Raw genomic sequence first — 17,393 nt, 5'->3', positions numbered from 1 at the left:
AATAAGACCCTCTCATATATGTAATTTCTAAAGGAAATGCTCTAGGTATTACAGTTTTGATTACATCAAGATGACGTCAGGCGTTCCACACTTTTGTAATAAACCTAGAATGTTAGCAATCTAGTTGTTCATTGGAATACTGTTGGGAGGCAGAGGCCAGGGGCACGGACTCTGAAAATTGAAGGCAGGTAGGAGAGTGCAGAGGCAACAATTTGACCACACTGGGCAGGCAGGAAGGGCAGCGGCAGCACAACAGACTATGGAGGGCAGTGGAAAGGGGGGCAGGGGCAACAAACCACCAATACAGGACTGGCAAGAGAGGCTGTGGCTATATAATAGACCATTGTGGGCAGAAGGAAGAGGCAGTGGTAGTACAACCATACATGCCAACAGACCAGTTTCAGACAGGAAACGTCCAATGATTTTAAGCTCAAATGGGCTTTATTTGATCTGTCTCCTGTCTAAAATCTCCTCTTTTTCAATGTAACTCAAAGGGGAAAATCAATACTAAAGTGTTAGAGGCGGAAAGAAAAAAGGCAACGCCCCCCCACACCATTACCCTAGCCTGCTCATGATGCATTCTGATACTGCTCATTAGTTGGCTATGGATATGGTGTATATAAAGTTTTGCAGTCTGTGCCCCAGAAAAAATCTAGTTGCGGAAGAAACCTGCTGCATTCTGTCATGCACATGGGTGGACAATAGAAAAATTCCTTAATTTGCTTATAATTTATATAACTTTATTATATATCACAGATTACTGTTGTATTAAAATATATATATATATAGGTTGCCTATTTTAGTTAACATTAGGAGTGTGAGAAAATCCAGGAACATTATGTGAATTGTGCGTAATTATGCAAAATGCTTATCTGTTATTTAGTGCTATATTTTTGTGTTATTTTTAAGTAAAGTGAAGATGCATATTGGATTTTAAAAAGCATTAAAAACTCAAGTGGCACTAACAATAGCTGTTAGCGTTATGGTTGATGGCATTGTTCCCACCCTCCTGCACTATAATTTTGCAGCGAACGATGGCATAATTATGTAACGCGGCATAATGGCATAATTTCAGAGAAAGCATAGTCCGAGGCTCCCAAAATTACACCAGCGTAATTTGTATTTCTCCCAGGCCTCATTAAAATGAGTACTATGTTGATTTATGATTGCCCCTAGTTTGGGTTTACCTCTGACTCTCTATCCTTTCATGTTGCAGAATACTTTTTGCTGGTTCACCCACTGCGCTCAAAATAAGAAACCTTGTCTTTTCCCATGTTAAAAGTGACGCAAAAGTGACTCAAGGGGTTTGTAAATCTGCCCCCTTGTTTCCTGTGGCCTGTTCCATATCTGGGCCTGTTATGCTGTCCGTAGTTAGTCTCCTGAGCAAAATCCATGCATCAATAGCCACTCACGGAAGACATGAATTGACTGCCATCAATACTCGGGTGACGATGAGATGTTTGGATTTCGATTATAATTGTAATGAGGCATCTTTTTGAAGCTTACTATTTTTTAGTGGTGATTTCACGAGAAAGGGCCAAACCCAGTAGCCATTACTAATGGGAGCAGGCTTGAGGTGAAACAAGCCACAAAGTGGAAAATGAGAAGGGTTAGATTTCGACATTGCCAACACTGATTCGATGATGGAGGGTGCCCACATTCAGGATAACCATGGCTAGATAGAAAGAGGTATTGAGAGGATGATGGAACTTCTTTGTTCTTTATGATGGGCCATGTTGGTGCCTCTGTCAGTAGGTAGGAGGAACTTCTCGGGTTTAACTGGACATTTCAGACTAACAAAGAGTAAAGCAAACCTATAAACTAACAAAATATGAGATTGTTTGGTACCATAGAAATAATAAGAATTGTTTAAAAAAAGTAAAAACCAAGCCACCCATAGCAGACCCACCCTTCGCAAACTCTAAACAACAGCACACTAATTAATCTACTCCTTCCCCAACTCATCCCACAACACCACCTGCAATAGGTCCACCCTAAACAACATCAAAGACTATATTCCCCCATGCATAAGTCCTCCTCCAGCACCATCTGTAACAGGCCACTCCTTCCTAATGGTAAATATCCCATAACGTTATCTAAACAGTCTTAAAATTCATCTTGTTTTCTGCCTCCTAAGAGTTTCTACACCCTCAAAGATCTTGTGGGTAAGGGCATTTGTGGGTTTAGGGGGAGTGTGGTGATGCTGGAGTGCTTTGGGATGGTGCAGCTTTACTGTCTGTGGTGTTTATCAGCTGGCTCGGAGGTTGAAAGACCTGCTGCCTCCTCCTGCATTTCGCATGATTATTCACAATTTTATGTAATTGGGTAAATTGTGCAAGTTTCACCTGAGCTTGATCTAAATGTTTAACACGCACACAAATCAAGCATTGGCAACACAAATATGTCTTACTTATGAATGAAAGTGCATCTTCAGTAATATGGGATTTAGGCACTCCTTCGCTCATCATAAGTACAATCTATATCTCATCGTTGTAATGTTGCAGGGTAGATGTGTCCGATATATGCTTGCAAAAAAAAATAAGTAAAAAATGAAACAGGGAAGTGGCAGCCATCATGAAGTAATATTGTACAGAGTGTTTCTTTGGTTTTTAGATTTCAAAATGGCAAACACCTTTGCAACCAATGTATGTGCCATCTTTGAAAGGTAAAACAATGATACGCTGTGCACAAAATCACGCCAAGATGGTCCTGTCGTAAATATAGCATTGGGCAGCCATCCTGGAGTGGTATTGTGCATAGTGCACCAATTGTTTCTTGTGCACAGTAATGGATGTGTCGAGCCCTTTGGCATAGAATATCGTAATTGTAGCACCTACAGCATTACTTTGAATGACACCACCCATTCTGTGCTCTTATATACCCAGAACAATTGTATCTCTTTTTGTTTCCTAGGTTCCCTATAATGTAAATATGATGTAAGTCACTTGGCTGCCCACCATTTGAATTAAAAATACCCATTACCATTAACAGAGACACACAGGTTAATGTGCCTAGTGTCTTGACCAATACTCAACAGAGCAGAGCTTCAGAAGAACTCACAGATGTTTGTCCTCCATGCATGCTTTATCAGGAAGAAGCCATAATCGTGGTGAGAAATAAGAAAACTGTCTTAGAAAAGGATATTGTGATGAGGAGGTAAGATAATTCAAGTTTATAAATCACAACATGCCTTATATTCATATTTGTATTTTGTTTATATAAAATAAATGTTGATACGTGGCTCGTAAAAACCATAGAAAATGAAATTAAACCATAAAATACAGAAAAAGTTTTCATAAGTCATGTACACTGGCAGGGTTAAGGTGTGTTTACACAAGCAATATCATCAAGCATTTCAATTTAGTAACTAGAGGGGCATAAAACTGCACAAACAGTTCAGATAATAAAGTGTAAGGTAAATGTTCCTGCAGAGCCAGCCCCCTGTCTGAAAAATCGTACCGAATCTTCCCTCGGTTGTCTTAAAGGGAATCATCATGTAGCGTCTGCAGGCTTAGGCTTATGAGCACCTTAGCACAAATAATATGTTGTTTTGGTGAACCTGCAAATCCAAATCTGCTCTTCTCACATATTCCTTAATGTAGCAATATTTATGAAATTGTTAACAACCATATTGCAATGTTGATCATAGAGTGTCAAATTGAATAATCACATACACCACTGAGGAGTACCTCACTCTGTGTCCAGTCACAACCTACACTGAATACTGAAAGTGCCAAGAGACCACAAGTAGAAGTATGAATAAATGCATACGAGAAAAAATGCAGCATTCAAATCAAAGCTCCAAATGGATTCTAAAACAATTTCTAACCCAGTTGCCTCAATTAGTAGTGAGATGCTTTCTTCCCACAAAATAATCAAAGATAAATCCAGAGCCAGGAAACAAAGAGACCCATATGCCAATGCTGGCACGATTGTTGGATGACATTGCTTCGCAAGGCATTAAAGTCCACCACAGCTCCGAAAGAGTAAACATTAACTAATCAAGGGTCATGTCACTTAATTTACCTTGATGTCTCCTAATGAACTGCAGGTTAATGTACTGTTTTTGTTTATTTCCTGCACGTCACAGAGTCTCTTGGAATGGAGCTTTCAAGTTACCTAAAATGAATGCATGTTTATGGTTTTCCTGAATAGTCTGTGAGAGGAGATTTCCCCGAGGTTCCTGGGCAATGAGTTTCAGGAATTAGGTTCTAAACAAGAGAAAGCTTTAGACTTCAATTTCATTAGAGGTGGCGGATCTTTCCCTCTAAGACACAGCGTGGGTGATGAGAAAGTGAGATTTCTCAACTAGGCAGCTGAGGACAGTAGCACGGACCCTTATTAAACCAAGGTACTTTGAAAATGGTCTTCTCTCTATGCCAACATTAGATGAACCACTGCATTATGGGCTCTTTGGAGTTGTGTAAGCTGGAAGGTGGGAAGTCCAACATTGAGGGAATTTCTTTGGTCGATGCCAGCACTGACATTTGAAGCTCCATGAGTAGAGGATAATGGAGAAACATTAGGTTTTAAGATTTTGATTATGCTGGAAGCAGCTGCCTACAACAGAACCAACTTGAGTTTTAGGGAACACCTCAGACTCGTCAGAGTTTGGAACCTGTTGGTTAAAAAGGAAAGAAGGATCATGCAAGGACGGAGAGCAGTGCCCTTGAGTGCTAAAAATATGTAACTCAGTCTTAGAGCTATTTAGTTGTAGGAAATGTACTCTTCTCAAGGCATTAACTTCTGCCAGCACTCTTTGGAGTTCAATTATTGACAAGACATCTCTGGAGAACTTCAAATTGAAGTGGATTTCATCAGCAGAGGACTGAGCTTCCAGGTTAGATTTACGCTGAACAGGGCAGGTGAAAAGTGACCTCTACTGCACCTTAAAGTTGGGAGTAACTTCCACTGAAGAAAAAGGACAGAGAGGAGCCCTTTTTGTGCTGGCTCAGAATGTAATAGAACAAAGTCAGAGGGCTGTCAGCGGAGCTAGCTACAGTGGCCAGCCTGCTCAATGAAATGGATTATCCATGGCATTGATGGCTGTGGAGGGGTCCAACATGACAAGGAGGCAGCAAGCGACATTGTCATCAAAGCACAGGGTATCGGTGTCAGCGCAAAATCCTAACCAGGCGGTCTCTGTCCTGTGACGTTGCTGACAAGAGGATTTTAATGTAGACAAACAGTTCTCTGTATTGAGGTGAGTCTGCAGTTGTTTCACCAAATATTTTTTCAAGATTTTAGCCAATGCTAACAAACTCATATTTGGGTTATAATTGAAGAGATACTAAGTATACAGGCCAGTTTTTTTCCAAGAGAGATTGCATGACATATGGTGCATTGTAAGATTATGCCAGAGTTTAAGTCACCACTATACAGAATAAAAATGTAATAGATGTAAAATCATATGCAATAAAATGTCATTTAATTCATATAATGGTGTCCTAAAGCTATCAGTCAATGATCATGTGTATAATTCAGTGTCACACAAAACTTAGAGCCTCATTACGATGTCGGTCTGAAAGCTTTCTGATTGACTCAGTTTCGGAATGTTTTCGGGAGTTCAACTGACTGATTACGAAGTTTCCGAACACCGTTCAGTCAGACTCCTATTGACTTCAATGGGAGCCTGTGATCCGACCGACAACATAGGCTCCTATTGAAGAAAGGGGTGGTTCCGGAAAACTTTGTACCCTGTGGCAGGCACCCCATGGTGCCTGCCACACTGTGCATGGTTGGAAAGAGGGGACACATGCGGACCCCCACAGGCCCCAACCGGAGGCCCCTGGGTGAAGGGGGGGCCTAATATTTGCCCCCCAAGTTGGTTTCTGACAGCCAATCTATGTTGAACAGACCGAATCAGAAAGGCTATCCGGCATCATAATCGCTCGGTCGGAAACATGGTCCGTAGAGTCGTATCAGTCAGCTCCGACCGACTCAGAGGTCCCTGAATGCTTTTCGGATGTGAGTCAGAACCGAGTCGGACAGTCCGGCGGTTTCCAACCATCGTAATCGGTCAGTCAGAAATGTTTCTGAGTCGGTTGGAAACAAGGCTTCCGACAGATTCGGACGAACCAAATACAGTTCAGAGCCTTTCAGACCAACATCGTAATCAGCCCTTAAGTCTCTCATTGCAATAAGATTTCAACACTAAATTGTTGAGACAGTCAATATGCATGGTTCCATGGTTCCCAGTATAGTGTCACTGTGACAGACAGCTTTAAACATAGTGTATTTGGGAAAAGAATCTAAAACAGCCAGCACATCTTTCATCCACTGGACTTTGTCAGGAAGATTGCGTTCAAGTTGATCATAAATTGGAAAGCAGCAAGGCCTGTTTAGTCATTATCTTTGATTTTGTAGGTATTGCGTAATGGTAGTAATAGGCATTTCTCTGTGTCATCCAATAATGTGATCATTTTCATTGCGTTATTCCTGGTATAGGGAAAGTGACCAGTTATTGGTAGGTAGTTCCCTGATCCTCAGTGTTGTATGATGATAGAACAAAGCATCCAGGATAACTGTGCCATCTAAGACCCTGTGCAGCATTGAGGCTGAGAAACAAATATCTATGCAGGATCATGTCCCTTGAATGCAAGAGATAAATGTATAATTGCTTTCTGTTTGATGAAGTAGTCTCCATGGTTCTACCATGGATTGGTCAGGTATAATGTCTGAAAGAAGCTGTCTGTCTACATTCCACTTCGTGTTGGGTCTACTCAATGTGTCTATCATTGGTTGTGCATCAAATTCTAATTGGCACCCAACACACCCTTTGTCTTCCCTACCCAATGTATGGATCAGGACATAGCAGCAAGGAAGTGTCCCTTATCACCAGTAACGACATACACCAAGCAATCATAAATGTCAGGTCCTGCCCCTTAAGTTTAATAAACACAATGTGGCTTCCGTATCCTTCCATGTCTTTAATACACATATGGGTAAGGACTTCTTGAACAGGATGTTAACTCCACTTTCCTGTAAGCCCCATGCATAGAGTGATGTGGATGTGTGGTTCCCCTTTGTAACATAGTGTACCTTGCCTAACTTCAAATGTGTCTTGTGATTAAAAATTGGTACAGCGCTCAATCTGACCACTTCCATGTGCATATTAATCAGTTACAATGTCATAGAAAAAAAGACAAGTACTCTGTCATCCTATGTCACAGGAGCCTCTGCATCTCTCTGCATCTGAATTATGGTCACCAAAGACAGGCAGAAAGATAATAACATATCAGTTATACAAGTTCCCTCTCATGGCAAACATCTTAAAGGGCTACCCAACTATCACTAACCGGAATTAGATGAACCAGTATTAGGGGTGTGAGAAATTTGTATAATGAAATTACGCATAATTACACGGAGGCCAATTCCAACTTTTAGTACTAATTTAACACAGAATGCATTCTCACATCAATTTTTGAAGAGAGGATGCATTTTGCAGCAAAATATAAAGTGAAAAACAAAAGTGACGCAAGCAACAACCACTCACGTCCTGGTTACTAACATTATTCCTGCACACTCTCATAATAAAATGTTGTTGCAAATAGTGTGGTGATAACAATAATGTGGCATAATGGTATAACTAGGGGAACTTTGCACAACAAACATAATGCAAATTTCCTGGAATTACGTGAATTATGTCTCTGTAATCTAAATTTCACCCAGGCCTAATCAGTAATCACACTCATGAGTCTATAAAAGGTGATCTTGCGTTATCGCTGGATTCAAAGTGCCTCCCCTCTCTGTTTCTTTCCCCAGAATCCCATTGGCACATAGCTGCCTTAAACTTCTCCCTTTTTTTCCAGGTCTGAGACAGCTCTGGATTGATACATGGCCACCCACGAGAATTGACAGTGTTCCTGTTCAGAGGTCCAATAGTTTCTCCAGCAGGTCCGGTAGTTTCTTGCAGCAAGAACTATCTTCAGACCCATTCCTACTAGACAGGATAAGTTTGCAGGAACACCATTTTCTTATTTGGAGGCTTTGAAATATGACACTATTGATGCTGAGGTTTTCTTCTATAATCATGAGTTCTCCAGTTCTCCCAACATTGATTTGCTCGTATTTAGGAACTCTACCCTCTGTGCCTTTTTTTTTAACATGGAGAGAACGATTTAATAAGGGCTGTACCTCATGCTGCCCTTTGTTTGTCTACACATTTATTATGCTATGTAACTGATAGGTTGAGCAGAGCCAGTGAAACTTAAGCCACCAGTACTAACATGAATAATATTCATTGGGCAATATTTCCTGCCATTCAAGAGAAACAAATATTAATTTTTATCTTGCAGCACAAACCTGAGAAATGTAGAAAAATCTGCTTCCTTAAGAAATGAATTGTCATTGTTTCAATTTCGGAGTCTTGGAAAAAGATCAAACCTATTTGCAGGTAACCTATTGAACAAGCATTGGCAAATCCAAAAGGTCTAGCTTTAAAGGAATGTTGTATCATTATGTGAAGCATTACAGGGAAATAGCATGGGAATGGATATGTATTTGAGTGGAAGCAAAGAATTTTAGAATAATATTGGTGTAGGTTAAAATGCAGGTGACAGTTGCACTTTCAAATCATGCCTAAACATCCATGTAGGTTAATGACTGCAATCCTCCTATCTGTTCTGCTGCCAGAGAAAAACACCAAACATTATCGAGTTATCTAAGACATTTTAATAGAATTCCAATGTCAGTGTCATGTGTGTCCCTCTGAAAGTTCTAGGTCAGGTGGCTGGATCAGTAAGCAAAATGATAACAGCTGCTGGAGGGCAAGCTCTTTTTTTGTATAAGCACACAACTTCTGCCCAATCCCAACCTTCCCTACTGTATACCAACGTGTGGGCAGGGCCAAACCCACTCTCTAGTGTTGTAGACATCATTTTCTGGCCATAAAAATTGTTCCAACAGGAAATAGAATGCAATCCCTTATTTTGAAGAAGACAAAGTCTTGGAGATTTAGCTCAATGATTTCAACATATTCTGCACCGATCCATTTGTGAAAAGCCATTAGGAGTTATTTTTTTTAAAGTTCAAGATTGAAAGTCTATGGTTATAAAGATGAGATGAGGTACAATACTCATGCATTTTTTCTGCAAATGAATACTTCAATTAACACATGAATGAATGCTGAACTTGTAATGCAAACCTTAGTGAAATCAGAACAAAGTTGCCGTGATCGGTTGTCCCAAGAATTTTATACAATTATACACAAACATGCAAAATGTTTACATTAGGTAGTATACAAATGTACACAAGGGAAGGAAAAATAAAGGGGGATCCGAGAATAGGCCAGTGATTGGTGGCTGCGCTCCCTTAGCTAAATGATCATCTTCCAATTTTTTTCTAGGAGGTCACTTTCAAAGCACACAATACACTAATATCACCCCAGTTGGAAAGTGGTACTTACAAGATGAGTTCTTCGGAGTTTAGAAGTTGTAGGTACCAGCTTGAGTCAGAAGCTGAATGACTAGTATCACCAGTGGCTGAGATGAATTCATGCATTTTATGAGTCTCCCTAATAGAAATGGGTATGCCCAGGCAAAGGAATAAATCTTGCAGTACCATGGCTCACATTACCACTCAAATATGAGGCCCAACTGAGCAGAAAATGGTTTGGGCATGCATGTATTTCCATTAAAAAGGAACTGGCCTGTTAGGTTTGTCTGTTGTGAGGGGAAGCAAAGACTGAAAAGCATGAGGCTGTTCCCTGTCTGTAATGGTGCACACAAGCTTTAAAATGATTAACTGCAATACCAAGAAAAAGGTAATTGCCAGTGACATTATTTGAAGCGTTGCACCCATCATGTTTTGTGTTGTTCAAATGAAGATCTCAAGCAGTGGGTCCCAGTTAACCCATGTTTCTTCACAAGTTGTTCCTATTACTTAACTGTCAATGGCCAGCTCAGTGCCACCCTTGGGTTGAACTACAGTACCCTGGAGTCAAAAAGATCCCCACTTGGTAACTGTAATATGTGCACAATGTTTGATTATTAAAGGGAAGGCAGTTGTTCCATAGTACGTTGTGGACCAAAGAGAACTTAGCAAAAGGACACCTACCTTATGGTCCCTTCTCTAGGCCACTTGCCTCATCACTGGCGTTCTTTTGTGTTTGTAAACTAGAGGAATGAGCTGCAGGGAGAAGTTTCCCTGTCACTGTCTTCTGTTCACGTAGTTATGGTTACAATGTTGAATTGCCTCAGACTGGCAGAAGTAACTGGTTTTGGCCCTAGCATCAACATTATGCATATTATATAACATAAGAATTAAAAATCAAAGGATGTTGCTGAAAAACAACAAATAAAATTAAGTTATAAAAAAGCATTATTCCTTTTGCAAAAATAGTGCCAGTCGACTAAGAAAAGCCTCAAAATATCTCAGTATCTCGAATGACATCTGTCAGTTTCAACAGGACAACAAGTGTGTTAGAAACTAAGGGCTTGATGTAGGAAGCGATTTTGCGATTGGAAACCTATGATTACCAAAAGCACAAGGATCGTGGCCACAACAGGTTTTTTAGGTTGAGCATTCGAGACCTCTTGTATAAACTTTAGTATATACTAATATGTGTAGGCACTTTCTTGGCTCTGGAGATCACCCTAGGACTTGTCTACTTCTGCTTAGGGACTTTCTTTCTCTTCATCTGCCTCTATTTAACTGTCTTGATAGAATACGATCAGTAGAGGTCAGGAAAATACTAGACCTGCTTTCTGCGTGTTCAACTGCCTCTATTTAACTGTCTTGATAGAAAACGACCAGTAGATGTCAGGAAAATACCAGAAATGCTTTCTGCTGAGGGACTTTCTTTTTTTAATTTTTCTGGCAACTGCCTCTATTTAACTTTCTTGATAGACAAACAACCAGCAGAGGTCAGTAAAATACGAGAATCACTTTAACATTCTCTAGTTTCCAGTCCATACAAATTGTCTTCCATGAGCACCGGTAGACAATAATATTTCCTTCAAATCTTGTGTTTTCAGTATTATGACCACCGAATGCCCTGATTTTATATTAAAAACAGAGCTTTGGACTATACCATTTCCTGCTGAAAATCAATATTTCTCTCCATGTGTTCCCATACCTGGCATGTCACATAGTATGGTGTTTACTTTCCCTCCATGTTAAAGAACAGTAGATGTTTCAGCACCTAGGCTAATGTGCTGCAGAGCTAAATACATATAAGGTCCAAAAGGCGAGACCGATTGCATTGAAAATGCTTGTTTAATCTACTAATCACAAAAGTGTTTTAGAACAGCATAAAAGATTGCTGTTTGGAAGGGGCATAGTAGGGCATCTCTTCCAAATAGCGATTCAGTATGATATGTATCATAATCCGATCGCAAAATATTGAAAAACTGCCAACTCTGGAGTTGTGATGGTAACACATTCACAAAAGGCGACCGTCCCATTCGGAGCCCTTCTCCTTTGTGAATGTGAAAAAGGTGTGTTGGGGAGTAGGCGGTGGTCTAGGGGACCACCGCCAGTATCAAACAATTAGAAAAAATAAAAATAAACTTATTTTTAAATAGAGCCCCGTTTCTTTTGAGGGAAATGTGAAGCATTTTTTCATAATAAAGACTCACGAGTGTCTGAGCTCCCATGAGATGTAAGTCCTGGCATGCCTCAAAGCACAATGAAGAGCCCCACAATGTCTTCGGTCTTACTATTTAGCACCTGATGCTTCTCTGCCAATAATATCTCCCATCACCAGGGTATGAACCTGGGTGGCGTCACCTAAAATCTAAATTACAGACTCTTACAACCTGATAGTCCCATCCAAACAGAGATCCTCACCTACTGCAATTCAATCCTCCTCCTCCACTCTACATGCGAGAGAGTGATATCTATATCCTTCGCAGCAGCAGACATAGGTTTGTCATGTTTCCCTATTTGTAGCTCTGGATTTTATGCATCTAGTTATGCAAAGCATAGGTGCAAATTGTACCAGAGCCATGCAGCCTCAGAGGCCCACAGGCACCAAACCACATCCACCTGTTAAAGCTCACATGCATAATGGAAATGTGTTTCCATCGACATGAAAGACAGAAAAATATAACAGGTCTCAACATGTGTGATCGTCCCAAGCCAAATGCCCATAAAAGAAACAGTTAAGATGATTTTGGTTGTGCATTTGAAATAAGACCATAGTGTATCTAGTGCATCTCCAAAATCTTATTGACACGAATCTAGAGAAACATGACAGAGGGAAAGACTGGTATTCTGAGCCCTTTATCAAAGAGTGACCAACATCTCTATTGGCTCAAGTGAAGCACCCAGTCTCAGAGGATGATTCTCAGGTGTACTCAGCAAAGCCATCACATCCAATGGAACGAGCAGACACTTTTCATCTACACCTCATTGCAGATCCAAGATATTTGCTGTATTCCAAATAGCCAATGTATTTACAACAGTCATCTGAAAAGCAGGACCATCACGGGGAAAGTGTGCAGAGGCACTAACTGTACCAGGCCCTACACTGCAAGAAGAACTTCCGGGCCAAGAGTCCAACACTGAATAAGATCAGGAGAGGGCTGAATAGGTTGTACACCACTGCCAGGAGCAGTGACTGTTATTGCAGGGTTATGTGTATGGATTGACATTTTCAGATACAACAGAATGCCCAAAATTTAGATGGATAGATATACACATGTTAAATAGTTTTTTGAGCTTTGTATGGAATTAAATTGCAGTATATTCTGAGGTAGATTCTTCGAAAGTGACACAAGGTTGGCTGATAAATGAGTGCAAGATGGAAGGGGCTATTTTTGTCAACATATGTAGTGATAGCTCTTTCAAGGTGTGGTGCCATTGAAAATAAATGGAACTGGTAGTGCATTTTTTGTCACTCCAGCTACGCTAGTGCTAGCCTAGCATGATGCACTGGTACCAGCATTGATTCTTGCCTGGAAGTCCCGTTTGTACTCAGGACTGACCCAACTGTGTCCAGGCCACAGAAAGTAGTGGGCTCGGAATGACAGACATGGTTGTGGATGTCATATGAATCATGTATGCAGTTCCAATAATCATGGGACGCAAGATTCACCTTGAGAGGTCATGTGCTTCATAATAGGTTATACAACATCCTTTTTAGGTCTCGCAACCTGCGTTGCACTGCGCAGCAGTGCTCGCGCAGGCGAGAGTCCTTTTGTCCGGGGTTCAGAAATCGACCCTGGAATCGCACACGCTCGTGCGATTCCTTTTCTGCTACCCCATTGGCCTATGCGTGCGTCTTTTTACAAAAGACTGCACGCAATTGGCCAAAGGCGGGCGCGTTGCTCTGTCCACGGCCTATTGGTGTCTATTACGCGCTTGGTGCGCGTAATAGACACCAATAGGCCATGTGGTTTCAATTATCGTGCCCAGACACGGGTGCAACAATTGAAAGCACGTCTCGCAGTGGCGCGCGCGCACCACTCGTTTTTTAGTTTTCTCCAGCCTAAAATTGTCTCAGATTTAATATATGTCAATGAGGACTACATTCAGCAGATTTTTTTTTTTTAAATCGTTTCTGTCCAGTTTTAAAATGTTGCTGTGTATGCATAATCGCTAATTAAATAAATAAATATTGGAATGCAATGCTATAAGCAAGCGACACAAAAAAATTCAAGGAGATGGCTGATTCGACAGAGTAAAATAATAGCACATTGTTGTGAATGATGCATACTCGAATGACAAAACAAAATTAATAAAACACGTTAGCAAAGTATGCAAAATACTAAAATTACCCAGAGAGAAACATAAAACCTTTTTTGCAAATCAAAGCGGCTTTAATACGCAAATGAGCGAAATACAACTGTAATGTTTATTGCGATGATAGGGAAGCGCATCTTTGTTACGTGTACTTTTCAGCCACTCGCTTTCTTTATAGAACTGCGTGCTACTAAATCGATGCTTCAGCCTCTTTCTGTCTTTTATTGACAAGCGGTTGTGCTTGTTCAGTGAAATAGGCTTGACGTCACACATTTGGCGGAAATCGTCAGAGGTGAAAGTGCATGTTTCACCATGAGAACACCACATGTTTAGTGAAGGCTCAGAAATAACAGTGTGGAGCCCACTAGTTCAGGTGAGGGGCGGCCGCGACAGGCAAAGGCTTCTGGAGTCACTGTTGGAGCATGAGTCCTCTGGGGAGGGACAGGACACCACGATCTTCCCACCAGCGTTCAGTATACTGGAGATCAAGAACAAGCAGCAGAGGCATTTTATGTTCATGAAGCTCAAGCAAGAGAAGCGGAAGGTATTGGAGCGGACGGAGATTACAGGTTAGACGAAAACATGCGAGTCAGGCTCACAGTGACATTGGTGGGGCCTGGGTCACATGACTCATATATCAGATTGAGCTGGATTGCAGGTAGAACAGGAGTGCAGAAGGCGTATAATTGTTTTCATTTTGAGATTAGCCAGAGTAGTTACTTTAGTTACGAAATCACTGCTGTTGCTTTTTCTGCTCATACAGTGTACACTCTGCCCTTATCCACTCTGCCCACTAGCTGCTGCTGGTGAGCTTCGTAAGATGTGGGATATCCCTCCACCAATTCCAGCGATTGTGCCAAGCTTTAACTTGGAGAGTTCCAGGGGGCAATATTACCTTAAAGAATGAGCTTAAATAGTGCATTTGAAAGCACATTTTTTTCTGAATTATCTCCAGGGTGACCGGTCTAGAACATTTTTCCTTGGGCATCCTCATATGCTAAGAATTACCTTCCACTTTAATTGGATCCGCATTTAACTAGGGTAACTCCCTGCATATGCTGTGGATTCCCTCCAGCATACAGTAAGAATTACCTCGCATTTGTTTGGTTAGCAGCATATTTTAAGTGAGAACAAACACTTGCACATAAATTCACTCGCATGTGCTCTCTCCTTACGCTCATGCACTCATGCCCCTTTTAGGTTTCGCCTGAAGGCAGCAAACTTGTGGTACCACTTGGAGACAATCTATTGTGTTTTAAAAAAAGCCTTTAAAAAGGGGCTTGTAGACCATTCATTACATCCAATTCATTGGTATCTATCACTCTTCTTTGCTGCCTTCTTATTCGGCAGGGCTTGCGAGGCGTCACTTTTCCTCATGTGGAGCATGGACCAAGTACAGATTGATTAGCCAAGTACTGATTGATTAATCTTAATTAGTGTATGTCTGCTGCTGCGCTGTGATTGAGATACTATTTCTTTTTTATCTGTATTTTTGTATAGTCCAAACTCAACCCGACCTGAAAGCATTGGAGCGCTTTTCACGAGCACTCTTACTTTACCCAAGTTCACATGCTTCTTTTTCAGGCACAGGGAGATTATAAAGTGATTTGCCCAGAATTACAGGATGTTGAGCCAACGGTGACACTCAAACCTCTTTGGACTGCTTGCAAGGGTAAACGTATTACTTCATACATTGCCTGCTGCTTAACCTAAACAGGCTTTTGTAATTGGACACCCTCCATTCTACTCAGACATGCCAATTCATCTCTACTGATGATGGAGTGGGGTATGTATGTCATGAGAAAAAGAGGAGTATACCCAGGTCATCTGGCATGTAGGACAGCTGAGAGTAGAGGGCTTATATAGTTATGCAGGGACTTGCCTTGTCCGTTTCGGTTAACTTTTCCCTATAGTCTGAGAGGATGCATTTTAACTTTTCTATTGGTAAAATCCATTTTCAATATGGTCATCAGAACATCCAACACAAATCCACTGTATCTTGATGATCATTTCTTTTTGTTCATTAACCAAAACATGTTACAAATGTCGCACAAGTTGGCAGTCAAGTTGGCATTTGTTGAATAATCGCAGTTCAGATGAGTGTTTGGTGTTTGGTGTTGGTATATGGAAACTTGCAAAGCTTCTACTTTTTTAACTTTGGGTATATGGAACTGGTTTGTAATGTATTGCCTTTTCATGTGCCCGTATTTCACAGGACCAGCTACATAACTATCTTAATACCTTTATTTGTTTTTAGTGCAAGGGGTGCTTTTTCCAGTAGGCGTTATATTTCAAATGTTTTCCTCCTATCTGTTAATATAACAATTCATTTGTTGGATTTTGTTTAAATGTTTTTGACCTAAGTTCCAGAATAAAACTTAAACAAAGGGGAAAGTGTTCATTAACAGAATGTGCAATGCACAGAGGAAATTTTTGAAACCAAGCCTAAAAGCATTCCTCTCCTACAACCCCATAGAAGGCTAAAAGGTAAGTTTAAATGTTTTTTTTTAATAAATAGATACAGATATGTTTCCTTCCCCTGAAATGAACCAACACGCCTTTAGTGGATGTTATATTATATATTGGCCTAGGTTTGAACAATGTGGGGTTGTGGCGTGTCCAATGTGCAAAGTGTGTTGGTTCGGGCATGATGGTCAAATTTGTGCTTGTGTTATGATACACCTCTGCAAAGTCCATCATGTAAAGTAATGAAAGGGATTGAAAGCACATACATCTAATATAACAATTTTAGTGCTGATAGAAACTTGATGCCAACGGAAAAGACCAACAGGCATTGACTAAGCCAATAGATCTCGCCTGTTCAAGATCTGTTGGCTTTGTCAGTGTTCTGTTACCCATATTGCACAGTGCTGCTGTTGTGCAACATGCCTGAAAGTAAAGGAAACAAGCATTTACAATGTAATAGGTCTCGCATTTACGCAAGTTTGAGCTATTGACATTGCAAATAACGATGCCTTTTATTTTTGTTTTTGTTTTTAAAACGTAAATAGTAGGCATTGTCATTTACAATACCAATAGCTTAAACTCGTGTAAATGCGAGACCTATTGCATTGCAAATGCTTGTTTAGTATGCAGAGGCACTCACCTACCAAGGTGGCATGCTTCATCATCAGGCCCTGCTCCTCGTTGGGGGGGGCTCTGCAATGTCTACTCGCAATAGTAACTTACACTGTTCACGTAAATGCCCTACCATGATGACGATATGAATGTGTGGTGACGACACGGACACATCCTGCGCCTCGGTTTCGGCCTATTTTTCCACAACCTGTGAATGAGCACTTCACTTCCTGGAACTGTGCTTTTTGCCCTTTCGGCTCTATTTCCTATTGGAGGAGAACATTTTACTTCATTATGTTTCATCACCTACCTAGAGGTTTACAAACATACAGTCCCTGGGAGGGGACCTGTATGAGAAATGCCAGTGGTACTCTGTGTATTGCAGTTACGTGGCCTACCTTCTTGTATTTCAGATTTTTATATTTCAAGAAGCAGCTGTTTATATTAACATTGTCAAATGGACTAACTTCTTACTTCAACACCTCCATTACCTACAAGGACACTTACAGAGATCTTTCTCCCTACCTCCAAAATAAAATCTCATACAAGAGGGGGCAAAAGGATGACAGGAGGAAAACACAACTTTCTTCATGATTGCCGTAAAACTCCGGAAAGCGAAAGATTCTCCT

The sequence above is a fragment of the Triturus cristatus genome, chromosome 4_1 (assembly GCF_964204655.1).
Source record: "Triturus cristatus chromosome 4_1, aTriCri1.1, whole genome shotgun sequence".
Taxonomy (NCBI): Eukaryota; Metazoa; Chordata; class Amphibia; order Caudata; family Salamandridae; genus Triturus; species Triturus cristatus.
Note: the sequence above shows the minus strand (reverse complement) of the source record.